Here is a 14,227-nt window from a genome sequence, read left to right on the forward strand (position 1 = left end):
TGGTGCTGGATATGCACCTGGCACCACTTCCCAATCTGTCCCCAGGCACCTCTCGCTCAAGTAATTAAGGTAGGATTTTGACCTAATTCCACATATTAGATGCACATCTTAAATGTTCTTGATGAGGATTTTCTTAAAAGGGAGAACAGCAGTATCTTATTTTAAATAATATGTTGTAAACATCTTCAATTATTTTGAACTTCAAATGACATTAGTAAAAATAGACTGGGTGAGCAATGAGTGAGTCACGTACTTGGTAAACATGTAACTCATCTAGGTTTCTAGCCTACTGCAGCTATCAAGATCTTAAGTTAACTGTATCGGAGAAGAGGAGAGGGAATTCACAAAACTGTAACAAGAGACCAGGGTCTTTGGCGACATATGGGCAAAAATAGCGTCTCTGACAAAACTATCTGGCTTTTATTTGATTTGAAGAAGACTTTAGATAAATGGAGGAGGTTGATTTCACAACTGAACACACCACCACTTGAAGGAATAGCCACTGCATCTCTTTAATCATTTAAAGTCTTGTTGGGCGCTTCCATTTTACTGGCAAGTGTAACAGTCCCAATGTAGGATTTGCCATACATTACTGTTGTTTTTCTTACGACTTGTGTTATGCCATCACCTCCAAAACTCAGCTAATATCAGGATCCCACGGTGGCAGGTGCTGTGCAAATGCATAAAAACAGTCCTTGCCTCAAAGAGCTTGCAAGCTAAACAGACAAAGAATGGAGGAAAGGAAGTCTTTCCCTTCAGCTTTACAGATGAAGAGCTAAGGTAAAAAGAGATTAAATGATTTGCTCAAAGTCATGTGGAATTTATCCCAGATCTTTTGAATCTCCATCCAGTGCCTTTACCACAACGCAATGTCTCCTCTCATTCTAACAAATCCAGTATTTACAGCCATCTCTGATAATGAAGGTAATTTCCCCCTCTTTCTGACCACCATCTCTAGTCAAACTAAAGGCTAAATTATAGTTCCCCTGTGCAGGAGATGTAGGTTATGTCTACACAGCAACTAGACACCCACAGCTGGCCTCTGCTCATGGGACTCAGGCTGCAGTACTGTTTCATTGCTGTGTAGACTCCAGAACCCTCCCACCTCATAGGGTCCTGGAGCCCAGGCTCTAGCCCAAACCTGGAAGTCTACACAGCAGTGAAACAGCCCCACAGCCCCAGCCTGAGTCAGCTGGTATGGACCAGCCACAGGTGTCTAGCTGCTGTGTAGACATACCCTTAGGGAGCAGGTAGAGGCCTTTGCTCCAGTGCATCTGTGGCAGAGGCAGCCATTATATGGCGGCTTAAAATTCAGAGGCCTAATGTTCAGCTCAAGGGTAGGAATAACTGCCATTGAAGTTAATGGGAGTCACTTGTACTAGGCAGACAGATAATCAGGTTCCTAAATGGCAAGGAAGGAGGTGGGATAGCACCATCTGCTGTAAGCATCTTACCTGTATTCTGTTTCACTGAACTCCCTTTTCTTGATTTTGCAGCTCAAACCTCTAGTGAAATAATTATGGTGGCAATGAGTTCCTTGTGGAACTCTTGATCCCTTTGGACAAGGATTCTAGTCTGAAGAGAAAAGCTGACACTAAACTTTTCCCTTGGGCTGCGATCCCTCACCAGCTGATCACTAACCTAACAAGAATTTTAATATTTTTTGAAATTCTATTTACTATATAGAGATTGACCCAAAACAACTCCCGGGAGCTGATCACCATCACAGATTTGGGCACAAGGTGACATTTGCAGAAATCTGATCTGTCTTTACAACAGCCAACACACCTCAGCTCCTCCCAGACCTAGACACCAGCCTCACCCAGGTAGACCCTTTCCAAAGGTCACCAGGCTCCAGCAGAAATATCCCCCTCCCAACCACATGGGTAGCAAACCTCAGGGGCAGAGGCATCCTCAGAAACACCACAGACTCTCTGGAATTCACCAGAAGCAGTGGTAAAGCAGGGTGAGGCTCAGTCTGGATCCCCCTGATCCTGAGACACAGACACCAGCAGAGAGCCTTTCTCTGAGGTCATGTCCCTCTGCTCTGGCCTCTGGGCATTTCCCCTCCTCCCCCAGGCCCATGGCCATAAAAAAAAGTACCTCAGGATGCCAGTGATGACAAAAAATTCTTCCCTCTATAGCTTCATCTGTGAACATTCTTCTCCCTCTGCTGATTGCCTTCCCCCTAACTTCCTTCCTCATCTCACCTTCCAACTCAAGTCCTTCACCTGTCAGCCTGACTCCCTCTGCACCCCACCTTCCTCCTCCTTCTCTTTCTACCTGCACACCTCTCTACCCTTTCTTCCTCGCTACCTTTTATCCTACCCCCTGCTAACTCATCCCCTTTTGTCATTCCCTCCAGATGTTCCTATTACCACTGCCAGGACTTTGCCTTTATAACACATCCCTTTCACACACCCCACCCTTCTCCTGTTTTTGGTAAGCTCTTCTGGGCAGGGTGTCTTCCTAAACATCTGTATCGCACTTTTGGGCGTTACTATTCTAAATAAATAGTAATAGATAAATCCAGTTAAGAGCTAGATTTTTCTCCCCTTTCTTACATTGTGCAGGTCCTTGTTCAATGAACACTTCATCAATGGGTCTATTAATCAGTAGGACTATTCACAGAGTAATATGCAATTGAACATGAGAAAGGGTAGCAGAATGTGGCCCTTAACAAGGAACTACTATAGAATTCTTGGTTTTCTTTCAACATTTGATTCCAAGGCGATCGATAGGATCTTGGATTCAAAGTTTTAGGCAGCTTCCATTTTGTGCATGTGTGAAATGTTTCTGTACTAGGTCTAGCTTTAGCCAGTGCCATTAGCCCCCAGCATTCATGAGCAGCTAATATAATTTAGAAAGAAAAAAAGGATAGGATAAAAAATACTTCCTGGTGAGATTTCGGATAGATACAAGGCTCTCAGCTAATCTGCAATGTCCTCCCAGAAATAATAATGATTAACCACATCATATAATGCAAATATTTCAGGCAGATATTAAAATAAACATAACAATAGAAGAAAAATTTCTACCCAGAGAAAAATATGTTCATATCCAGTAGCAGATTTGATTTATACAAATTGTAATAATAATTCCTTTGTTTTTAAGTCAAGGCATTTTTGATACTTGACAAAACCCAGAGACCAAGACAAATATTTCAGTTTGATATGTACAGTGTATTAAAAATACAATGGGAGAAATTGCAAAGCCAGAGAAAACATCTTTATTAGAGCGCTCCAGACTCCCTAGGGCACTGGAAGATTTCTTAACCTCAATAGAGTTGTTTAACAGTGGACTTGATCATGCATTGGACCAGATGGCATTTTTTCCCTTCTACTTGTTCATAGCAAACACCATCCCAAGAGTGAAAGTTTCAGGCAAATCAATATTACATAAAAGAGTCCAGCAGAAATTCCACCCTACTGTCAGTCTGGACAAATATGTCTAATTCTATAGGATTATGAGACGTCACTCACTAACTGTTTAAATGGATTAACTCCACCATACACTGCTCTACAGCCAAAATGCTTCTGAAATAAATGTAGTCAAACTTTACTAATTCTGGGTCACTGAGAACGAAAATGATGCTTAAAATTGTTGATTGGCTCTAGTTTTCAAGATATGCTATTGGGTCAGTATATACGACCCTTGACTTGGGGATGGCGGAGGATAAGTGAGTTATAAAGGGAAGGGATCTCAATTTAAACCAGAAATGACTAAAATACATCTTTGACTGGATCTATGAATAAATCTATGACTGGGTTTGGACAGTACTTGCTTTTTAGGCAAAACAATGAATGATGCAATCTGAAGCTGGTATTGCGTCATACATGATATGAATTGCATCATGTTATTCCTAGAAGTCATGGATGATGCAATCATAACGAAGCTTACATCACTCTGCTGAACAAATTGCCCTATATCACCTCTAGAAATCATACAGTGTCGTGCTCTCTTATTTGTCAGTGTTTGATTTTGCAAAGGGACACATTTCAGTTTAGCCAAAGTGAGCAGAGATGCCTCGTACTTGTGTGAACAGTGCAGATAACTTCTGCTATGTTTGAGGTGAAGTGACTTTTGCATCACAAAAGCGCAGTATAACCACTATGGTTAAGAAAGCCTATCACCTTTATTTTGGCTGCAAAATTGGAGATCAGGACAAGAGGTGGTCCCCACACATATGCTGCAACACTTGTGCAACAAATCTTCGCCAGTGGTTGAACAGGAAAAGGAAATCTATGCCTTTTGCAGTGCCAATGATTTGGAGAGAGCCAACAGATCATACCAGCAATTGTTACTTCTTCATGGTGCCTCCAGTTGGGAAAGGTGTGTCAAAGAAGAAAAAGTGGACTGTGCATTATCCAAACATTCCATCAGCTATACGCCCAGTACCCCCACGGAGAAGGACTGCCGGTTCCTGATGCACCAGAATCATTCTCACTTGAGTCAGACGAGGAAGAGGATGAAACTTCTGGTCCTGAACCATCAATGTCACAGGACCCACATTTTCTCCCATCCTCCTCCTCTGAACCACACCTCATAACACATGGTGAACTGAATGACCTTGTCCGGGATTTGGAACTACCCAAGAGTAAGGCAGAGCTGTTGGGCTCCAGACTACAGCAGTGGAATCTCCTGGCAGGTGATGTTAGGGTTTCCATGTTCCATGACCGTCAAAAGGATCTTGTCCCATTCTTCTTCATGGAAGGTGATCTTGTAGCCTGCAACAACATTGATGGTGTGATGGCAGCCCTCAACATCGTTCACAATCCAGATGAGTGGAGACTGTTCATTGATTCATCGAAGACGAGTCTTAAAGCTGTTTTACTGCAGAATGGCAATGTTTTGCCATCAATTCCAGTTGGTCATGCAGTCCATATGAAGGAAACCTATGACAACATGAAACAACTTTTGAGGTGCATAAACTATGACCAACATCAGTGGCAGCTTTGTGGCGATTTGAAGGTTGTTGCTCTCTTGCTTGGTCTGCAGACTGGATACACAAAGTACTGCTGTTTTCTCTGCGAATGGGATAGTCGTGCAAAAGATTCCCACTACATCAAGAAAGATTGGCCACTCCGACAGTCATTGGAGCCTGGGAGGAAAAGTGTTCAGCATCCACCACTTGTTGAATCAAGGAAGATTTTGTTACCACCCTTACACATCAAGCTGGTCTGATGAAGAACTTTGTCAAGGCCATTGACAAAACACAAGCAGCTTTCAAGTACCTCCGTGGAAAATTTCCAAGGTTAAGTGAAGCTAAGATAAAGGAAGGTGTCTTTGTTGGTCCTCAGATTCGTGAACTTCTTCGAGATGATGCATTTGACCATGCACTGCGTGGCAAGGAAAAGACGGCATGGAAAGCCTTCCAGTTAGTGGCAATAAATTTTCTCGGAAACAACAAGGCAGACAACTACAGGTTGTTGGTGGAAAACCTCCTCAAGGCATACAAAAGCCTTGGTTGCAACATGTCACCAAAGATACATTTTTTGCACTCTCATCTAGATTTTTTTCCACCGAACTGCGGAGCAGTGAGCGACGAGCACGGCGTGCGATTTCACCGGGACATTGCAACAACGGAGAAACGCTATCAGGGCAAATGGAGCCCATCAATGCTTGCAGACTATTGCTGGACAGTGACAAGAGATGCTCCATTTAATGAATACAAGAGACAAGCCAAGAAGCGCCGAGTAGACACTGAATAGGACTAAACTATGTACATAATAGATTTTGCCTTTTGTTTCATAATAAATTTTATTTATATAACGCTTTTGCTCATTTTTAAAGTGTTACATAAACAGGACAGGTGAAATATTATCATGTAAAGCAACCATAAACACATGAAAAGACCTAGGTTTACAATTTATGATTAAAACTCTACTATCTACACAATATACATAGACATAAAATGTAAAAACTTAAATATCTTAGAAACAGTAGCCAATCAGTTGTTTTAATTGTAATATTTGAATTCAGCACATCAAAATACATAATAAATAGCACATTTTATCTCTGAAGCAGACGACTTCTCAAAAATTGTAGACCAGTATTATTTGATTAAAAACTTATTTCCATTGCCTAGCTAATAATTCCAATAACTGTTTCCCATAGACTATATCAGAGATCACTGACTGTAATTTGTTAAATAACATTACCACAAGCCAGGAAGGTTACGAGCCCTCAGCCCCATCAAATTACATAGACATTTGGGAAGAAATCCTGCCCCATTGAAGTCAGTGGTAAAACTCCCTTGTAGAGATTAAAAGCAGATTCTGCCAGGCAAAGTTCTAAGGTCTTTCCAAAGATAAACTACAACGAAAATCTTATTTTCTTTGGATTTTGGTTATCATAGTATGACATGGTGTTATTCACCCGGAGCAGGAGGCTGTCAAAAGCCCACCTGCCCCTCTTAAGTGGTGTATCTTTGAAGTGGAGCTGTGTATGGGGGCCATTGAGGGAAGCCTGGGAGCCACCTGCATATCATAGATAGGGATACCTCTGTGACAGCTCCAAACAGTGGGGACAGGGGAATTGTGGATCCAGGACAGCCTCCAGGTAAGTGAATTCCACTCCCATGGAGCTCCACTCACAAAGCCCAAACATCTGGGCTTCATGCAGGGAGGGGTGAATTGTGCCCAGAAAGTGTACTCTTAAGCATGAGTAGCAGTGCACTGTCCTTAAATTATATGGCTCCAATTAAATATTAAAGCTTAAGGAGGCAACCATGGAGTTTGCCAATAGTTATTTAATCAAGTGTGAAGTGGAGCATCTGAAAAACATTGCCACATTCTGGAAACACAGTGCCCTTATTTGATATCACCGTATAAGCATCAAACTATTTTGTTTTAAAAGCCATGGTAAATTTGTGAATGAAACTGTGCAAGAGGGATTTAATAAGAGATCCACAGCAAGTGTTCAGTGGTCTAGATGTTGCCTGCCACCAGGGTAGCATGAAATCATTTGATAATTACACCATAGCCATGCAGGATTAGTGTACCATAAAATATAGGACTGCATTATTTTTATTTATATAACAGATGGATCTAAGAGAGGGATTTTTTTAAATGAATGCAACGTCATGACAGTGTTGACAGATGATTTAAAAGTGCTACAAGATGGTCAAGCCAAAAACCTAAGAATGTTTCCATTTCCCTTTTTCTTGTGTCAAGGAGAAGAAAGCAGAGAAACAAATGTTGACTAATGATATGAATTCCATCCTGGGGATTGGATGAGGTACAATATTTTGGGGTTTTTTTGTACATAGATCTTTATGTTTTCTTCCACTTGCTATCTATCTTAGATATTACCTAAGATGGCCCCTATTATCATAACGCCTGAGTCCCTCATAAGCTTTAGTGTGTTTATCTTCACAACACACTAGTGAGTTAGGGAAGTAAAAATACTGAATGCTACTAGAAGTGCAGTAAATGCTAAAAGTATATTCTGGAAGTAGAACGGCAATATTTCAAGAAATCTCTGTAAAAACACAGAGGCTTGAGGTGTGTGTTAAAGCAAGGAGAGCTTGTATTTTAACAATTACATTATTTTATTCATAAGCTATTTAACTGTCATATTGCAGAAATCAGAGCCTGCTGTTAACTGCAGCCGTCTGTTCTCTTGTGAAGCCAAATAGCCCCAACTTCCGATATGAAGGTTAACCTTCTTGACCCCTGCAGCCATACTCCACAACAGCTCCTCCGCACACAAGCCCCAGATTTCATTTTTTAATCTGTATCTGAACTTTCTGAACGTTCAGGTGCATTCAGATCTGTCAATGTGATGAGCCACAGGTCTTCATAAACAGGCATTTATCAGGGAAAACAGCACTAATTTACAAAGCAGTCTGCCTTCCATTTTGGTTTATTTCTAGTGACCCCATCCTTTTCTATACCTGCCCACAGAGCATAGCAACATCTACTGGTTGAACTGCATAACTGCACATAAATATTACTACCAGATCCAGGGTTTGACCCAGGCTTATCACTAAAGATATAGTTTTAGCATTATTTTCTTTCTACGTTCAGGAAGTTTTATTGGGGACTGTCTAAAGCTGAAATTCAAAGTGATTTCAGGATTCTGAAATCCTGATTCCCACTTGCCCTCTGAAAATGCTGTTTAAGTGATGCTTAAGTAGTGTCTAGGACTTGTGCTGGTTCTCCCTCCACAGGGGTGGGAGTGGAAACTGCACACAAAGAGGCTGTTTAATTTGGCACATGGCATAGCAAATGCAACAAAATATCTGCACACCTGATAAGCTGACTAGGTCATTTTTTTGAGGAAAAATGGATTTTTGAATTATATGAACTTTTTCTGCAACATTTTTGTATTGCTTAATTTTTTTGAGAAATAAAACCAACATTTTTTTCAGTTTTTCTCTTTCTTTATTTGTTTTAATCTCCTCCACTGTCTCCTTTCTTTTCTCACTCCACCTCTCTTCCTTCCAGTGGAAAGAGAAGGGAGAAAAAGGGGACCTTTTTTTTTTTTTTTTTAATTGAAACAAAATTGAGGGTTTAATGAAAAAAAATTAAAAATCAAAATAATTTAAGGTAAGAGAAAGGGTTTCTTTCCTTTCCAATATTTTCATAGTAAATACAAAATACTTCTAGTCCTACTATTAAGTTTCCCATTTTGTTTCCCATATTCTCCTGAAGACGCCCAGTTCCAGATACTGTTTCATGGGCTCCCAGGGAAACAAACTGGCAGTAGCCAAGCCACACTGTACCCACACACTTTTAGTCTCTATCCTCTCAGTTAGGTTGTTTGAATCTATGCCTGAAGGAATTTTGCTGAGACCATAGTGATTAGAAGTTGTGGGCAGGACATCCTGCCCTCTCACTTGTAGTAAGACTTAGGAACATCAACATTATCGGGGCGTGTTGGCAGTTGAGTGTCTCAGACTCCCTCTGGGCAGCAAGAGGGAGGCTTCCAAATGGCAGAACAAGGCTAAGAGATGGCTTCTATGATCCAGCTCTTAGCGAGCTGGGCAAGTCCCTCAGAAGATAGAAGGAGGCTCTGTCTCCCTCTCTAAAACAACCACAAAGCTTAGTAGGTTTATTAATGGAGAGAGCATTTCCCTCCTCTCACTGTGGTATCTGGGCTCCTCATTCCCCTTCCTTTAGTGGCTGTTGGTGTTTTGATTCCTAGGCCAGAAGGGACCATTGTGATCATCTCATCTGACCTCCTGTATACCACGGGGCCATGGAACCACCCCTCTGAGAGACTCCATTAGATTGTCAGGGAATAATACTTTTAATATTATAAACCCAAGCTTTTAACTTATTTTGTATTTAATGCTTGCTCCAGTTTCACCAGAACTTAAAGGCACCCAGATGTCTAGTAAAAAGATGTAGATTTGTTGATTTTTATAGCATACTTATGACTGAGGCTGCAGTGAGGGAAATGAGTAAGAAGGGATATGATAAATGAATGGAAAATAATAAATGTCATAGATAGGTGAATGGCATCTACCTTTTCTCACAATACCAGATAAGGGGACATGCAATTAAATGGGAAGGCAGCTAATTTAAAACAGATAAAAGGAACTATAGTTTCACACAACATGCAATTAGCCTGTGGAACTCATTGCCACAAGATGTAATTTAAGTCAAGAGTTTAGCATGATGCAAAAACTGACTGGATGTTTATTCTGAGAGCAAAAACGTGCACAGTAATAATTGTAACAATTTTTAAATAAACGAAAGCTTTGAAAGGGATATAAACCCTCAATGTTCCAGGGTAGAAAGGCAGTTTATTCCATAACTGCCTGCTGCAGGGTTTCTTGAACTTTTCTCTGAAGCAACTGGCTGGAGCCAGGGTACTGGACTATATGGACCACTAGTCTGATCCAGTATGGCAATTCCTGTGTCCCTTTGACTGGACTAACTGATATGTCATAAATCCTATCAAGGCTAAGGCTAACAGTCATCTATTACATTAAGGACTAGCTGGCAAATGATTTACTTTCATGGCTGACTGATCATGCTAAATAATTAGCTTTTTAATTTTTTAAAAAGTTCTCTCTACTTGTTTCACAATGACAGTTGCAGGTTTTATTTAGCTATGATTCCTGTACTAGTCAGCACATTGATAACAACATAAACCAAGAAAGCAGGGGTAATGCATGGTTATCAAACCACTCCCCAGTAAGGAATTTCAGATATTCCAGTCAGATAGTTAAGGGCCATCTCTTTTAAAGGGAGAACAGACTGCAGATGTCAGATCTAGTTACACCTCAGAAAAACCTTATGAGAATGCAAATGTCCAAAGACATCACCCTGCACACATCCAGGCTAGAGATCAGGCTTATTTCAAAAAGTACGTGTCTGCCTTTCCCCATTTAGGAAGCAAGAAGTCAACGATATAGCTGTCAATAGGGAATATGGTTCAAAAAACACAGCTGTGGGATTAAGAACAAGAGACCAAGAGCAAGTGTGCTTGAACAATAATCCTTTTTTAAAAAATGCTCTGCACTCCACATTTCATGTTTTAAGATTGGATCTGTGTATTAGTCAGCAAAAATAATTTTATTTAACTGTCTCTGCTGCATAATAATGGAAAAGAGAAACAACTAGCACATGAGTAACATACTAGACAGATCTCACATTGCCAGATCTCTGGGCTAAAGTCAGACATCAGAAATACACAGCCATGTTCCACTGAAGTTGATGTTCATTTCAGGGGTGTAACTGAGGGCAGAATTTGATGTTTGATCGTGACATGGAAAATGACCAGAAAAGGAAAGGCCGGCGTGTGGAAAAGTTTCTGTGCTACTGCATGCTCAACTTGAAGCACCTTTAAAAGGGCTTGATTTTTAGAGGGCAGGTGCTCACCTTTTTCTGAAAATCCAAGCCCTTTTGGGCATCCAGAAACTAAAGCACCCAAAATCACTAATTGCCTTTCAAGATTTAGGCCACAGTTTGTATAATGACGGCCTAAATCCACACATCTTCAAAACCTCTCCAAGCTTACATGCCACAGTGCTTTGGCACTAAATTGACCATGGTCATCTCAGATTTTTCTGTCGGAGGAGGATATACATTGGCTAGAGCTGGCTGAGAGATATTCACTATGATTATTCAAAAAATGTTGGCTTTTTCTTTGAATTCATTGTTTGTGAATAACTATTTTTGTTCTTCAGACAGCTCTAGACACACTGGGGCTGGTTTTGGCAAGTAATTTAAGGTTTTTTCCTGTCATTCATTCAATTATTCTCAAATACATTTTTTCCATTGTTCTCCTTATAATTGGTGAAAACAGACCATTTGATATTAAGTCATATACCTTTGAATCAGGTGCATGGTGTAGTCAAATACTATAATGTAGTCAACTGTTCCATTAACCCATAGGGTGAGAGTGTTTAACTAACCCCCACCACAGACTCATTCAACTAGATCATGTATGTAGTAGGTAGTGGGATATGAGCTATTGGCCGGAGCAGGAGTCAGGAGCAGGGAATCAGACCAAATGGCAGAGGTAGAAATCAGAGCCAAAGATCAGAACCAGAATCAGAAGTCAAATGCCAGAGCCAAGAGTCAAGCCAGAAAACAGAGTTAAAGGTCAGAACTGAGTTACCTGGAGTCAGGGAAGACAAAAGCAGGGCTAGGTCCAAGGCTTGGACGGGGTAGATTAAGGCAGAAGTAGAAACTAACACAGCTGCACTCCCATACTTTGGGCAACCAGCACCCTGTTACTGTTCTTTAGAGCAGGTCTTATAATTCCCTAAGCCAATCAGGTGGTTTAGCCAATGAGGTGGCTCAATTGGGGCCCAGCTGCACTCATTAGACTGCCTGTGGGTTAAGCTAGCAGGTAAGCAGGATACCAGGGGGTCCGTGCTCTTGACAATATGTAGTCAAATGTTTTGCAAGGTCCCCAGAACAGCTGTATCTATTACACAGTGTTGAGCCCTCTTGAACAGATGCCAGATAGATTACATCACAGCCAGCTTTGTGAGATTCAAGAATTGCCCTGGGTGAATCAGCATACAGGAGAGGCTAAATAACATGCAAAAGAAACAAAATCTCTACAGTATGCTTCATGAATGGTAGTTATTCAAATCTCCACCCTCTACCTGTGCTATCTCCATGACTTTGTTAGTCTCGGGCTAAAAATCTACATAAAATGCTACATAAAGATTGACAGTCTGTTAGGTACTGGGCCATTTGGGAGACCAGGACTGGGGTTATTTTTAGCTATCACCATCTGAGTAACAGCTGCCATCTTTTTGAAATTACTCATGGTTAGCCACTTGAACAAGGGGGAGGGATGCTGCTGGGGGGTTGAGGTGAGGGTGGGGAAAGAGTGAATGTTATTTGTATGACTGCATAGAATGCATGCCACAGAGGCTGTCAGGGAGATACAGGATGTTTAACAAGGAAAAACTAACAGAGAGTCCTGTGGCACCTTTGACTGGTAATTCATGTTAGCCTGTGGACTCACCAGTACCATAGTTTTTAGATTAGTCAACATGTTAACTCAGCAGATTGCAAAAATGCTGATCAGGAAAGAGGATGAGAAGCTAGATGGCACAACTCATCAGATATGAGATGATATATTTGTTTTTAATAGACCACTTTGAATTACCAAAATTCATCATGTTCTAGGTTCCCGATGAAAGATCACACATATAATTCCTGGGAATCACTGTCTTCTAAGCATCTATGATTCACTGAAATAATTCAAATAAGAAAAGAAATATAATGAATGATGAAGCAATCAATAACTAATTGAAGAATCAACAATTCTGTATTCAAATAATTCATTAAATGTTTCACTCCTACCTAGAAAACTGGAAGACAATTCAGCAATGAGAGAGCTATTCACTGTACCTCTTAATTCTAAATAAGATAAAGGGACCAAATTCTGTTCTCAGTTACTCTGGTTTTATGGATATGTAACTCCTTTAATAGGAATAGATATAGCTGTGACCAGAATCGGACCCACCATCTGCAAAACAGGGATGAAATCCTGGCTCTGTTTAAGTCAAAACCAAAATTCCCATTGACTTCCATAGGGTCATGATTTCACTCTCAAAGAATATTTTCCATATTAAAAAGGAGTTATTTGATTGGGCTTAAGAGATCAATGAGAAGGATGGGGAAATTGCTTAACCTATTTTATGATGTGCACATGATCCTTGAAGGTTATCATGAGAATTACCTACTCTTATCTCATTGTTCCCAAGAAAACTCAAAAGATCTAGATCAGGGGTTCTCAAACTTCATTGCACCGCAACCCCCTTCTGACAACAAAAATTACTACACAACCCCAGGAGGAGGGGGGGGGGGGGGACCGAAGCCTGAGCCCACCTGAGTCCCACTGCCCTGGGGGGTGGGGGCAAAGCCCAAGCCTCACCACTCCGAGAGGGGGGGCCAAAGCTGAAACTCAAGGGCTTCAGCCCCAGGCAGCGACTCTGTAACCTGAGCTCCGCCACCCAGCAAGTCTAAGCCAGCCCTGACTACCCCATTAAAATGGGGTCACGACCCACATTGGGGTCCTGACCCACAGTTTGAGAACCACTGATCTAGATATTGGTTTTGTTTGATCAGTTTAAAGAGTTTCACTACATTTACTATGTGTGGTAGCACTGCATAAATGCAGCATTGACATATCTACTTGAAAAACAAATAGGAAGAAAAGTAAGTGAGACAATGTTGTCTGTCCTTGGAAGAAACGTGTGTGTCAACATATAAGTTACTCATTAAAAAACAACAACAACAACCCTAGAATCTAAATGTACAGTGGTCACAACTGAAGTCAATATTGCCCCACCATTATCACAGATATCTCCTAAATTTAAAGGAACACGATGTCAGATATCAGAGTGTAATCAATATTTGGCTATAACTGACTTTTAAATAATAGTCACTATAGTTTATATTTTACTGTAAGGGGAAAAGTCTATCAGTTTTCCAGGCACAACCCGCCTTTCCTAGTGATGTTAATGTGTCAGGCTGGCACCAGACTTTTTTGCAAAATTGGCCATTTCTTCTTCTGTTATTTTGTACAAATGTAGGGCATGGTAAATGCAGTGTAGGGGCCTGGATTGCTTTGAACTAACCAGAAAAGAGAAGAGAGAAGCATCTGTGGAGGGATTTAGTGTTGACAATAGGATAAAGGTGGCTTCCTGTGTCAAGCCACTGCTACCATGGATCTTTCCTTTTGCTTTTCTCAGCGTAAGCCCCATGTTTACAAAATCAGAAGTAGGAACTTAACACATTTATTA

The sequence above is a fragment of the Emys orbicularis genome, chromosome 4, assembly GCF_028017835.1.
Source record: "Emys orbicularis isolate rEmyOrb1 chromosome 4, rEmyOrb1.hap1, whole genome shotgun sequence".
NCBI lineage: Eukaryota > Metazoa > Chordata > Testudines > Emydidae > Emys > Emys orbicularis.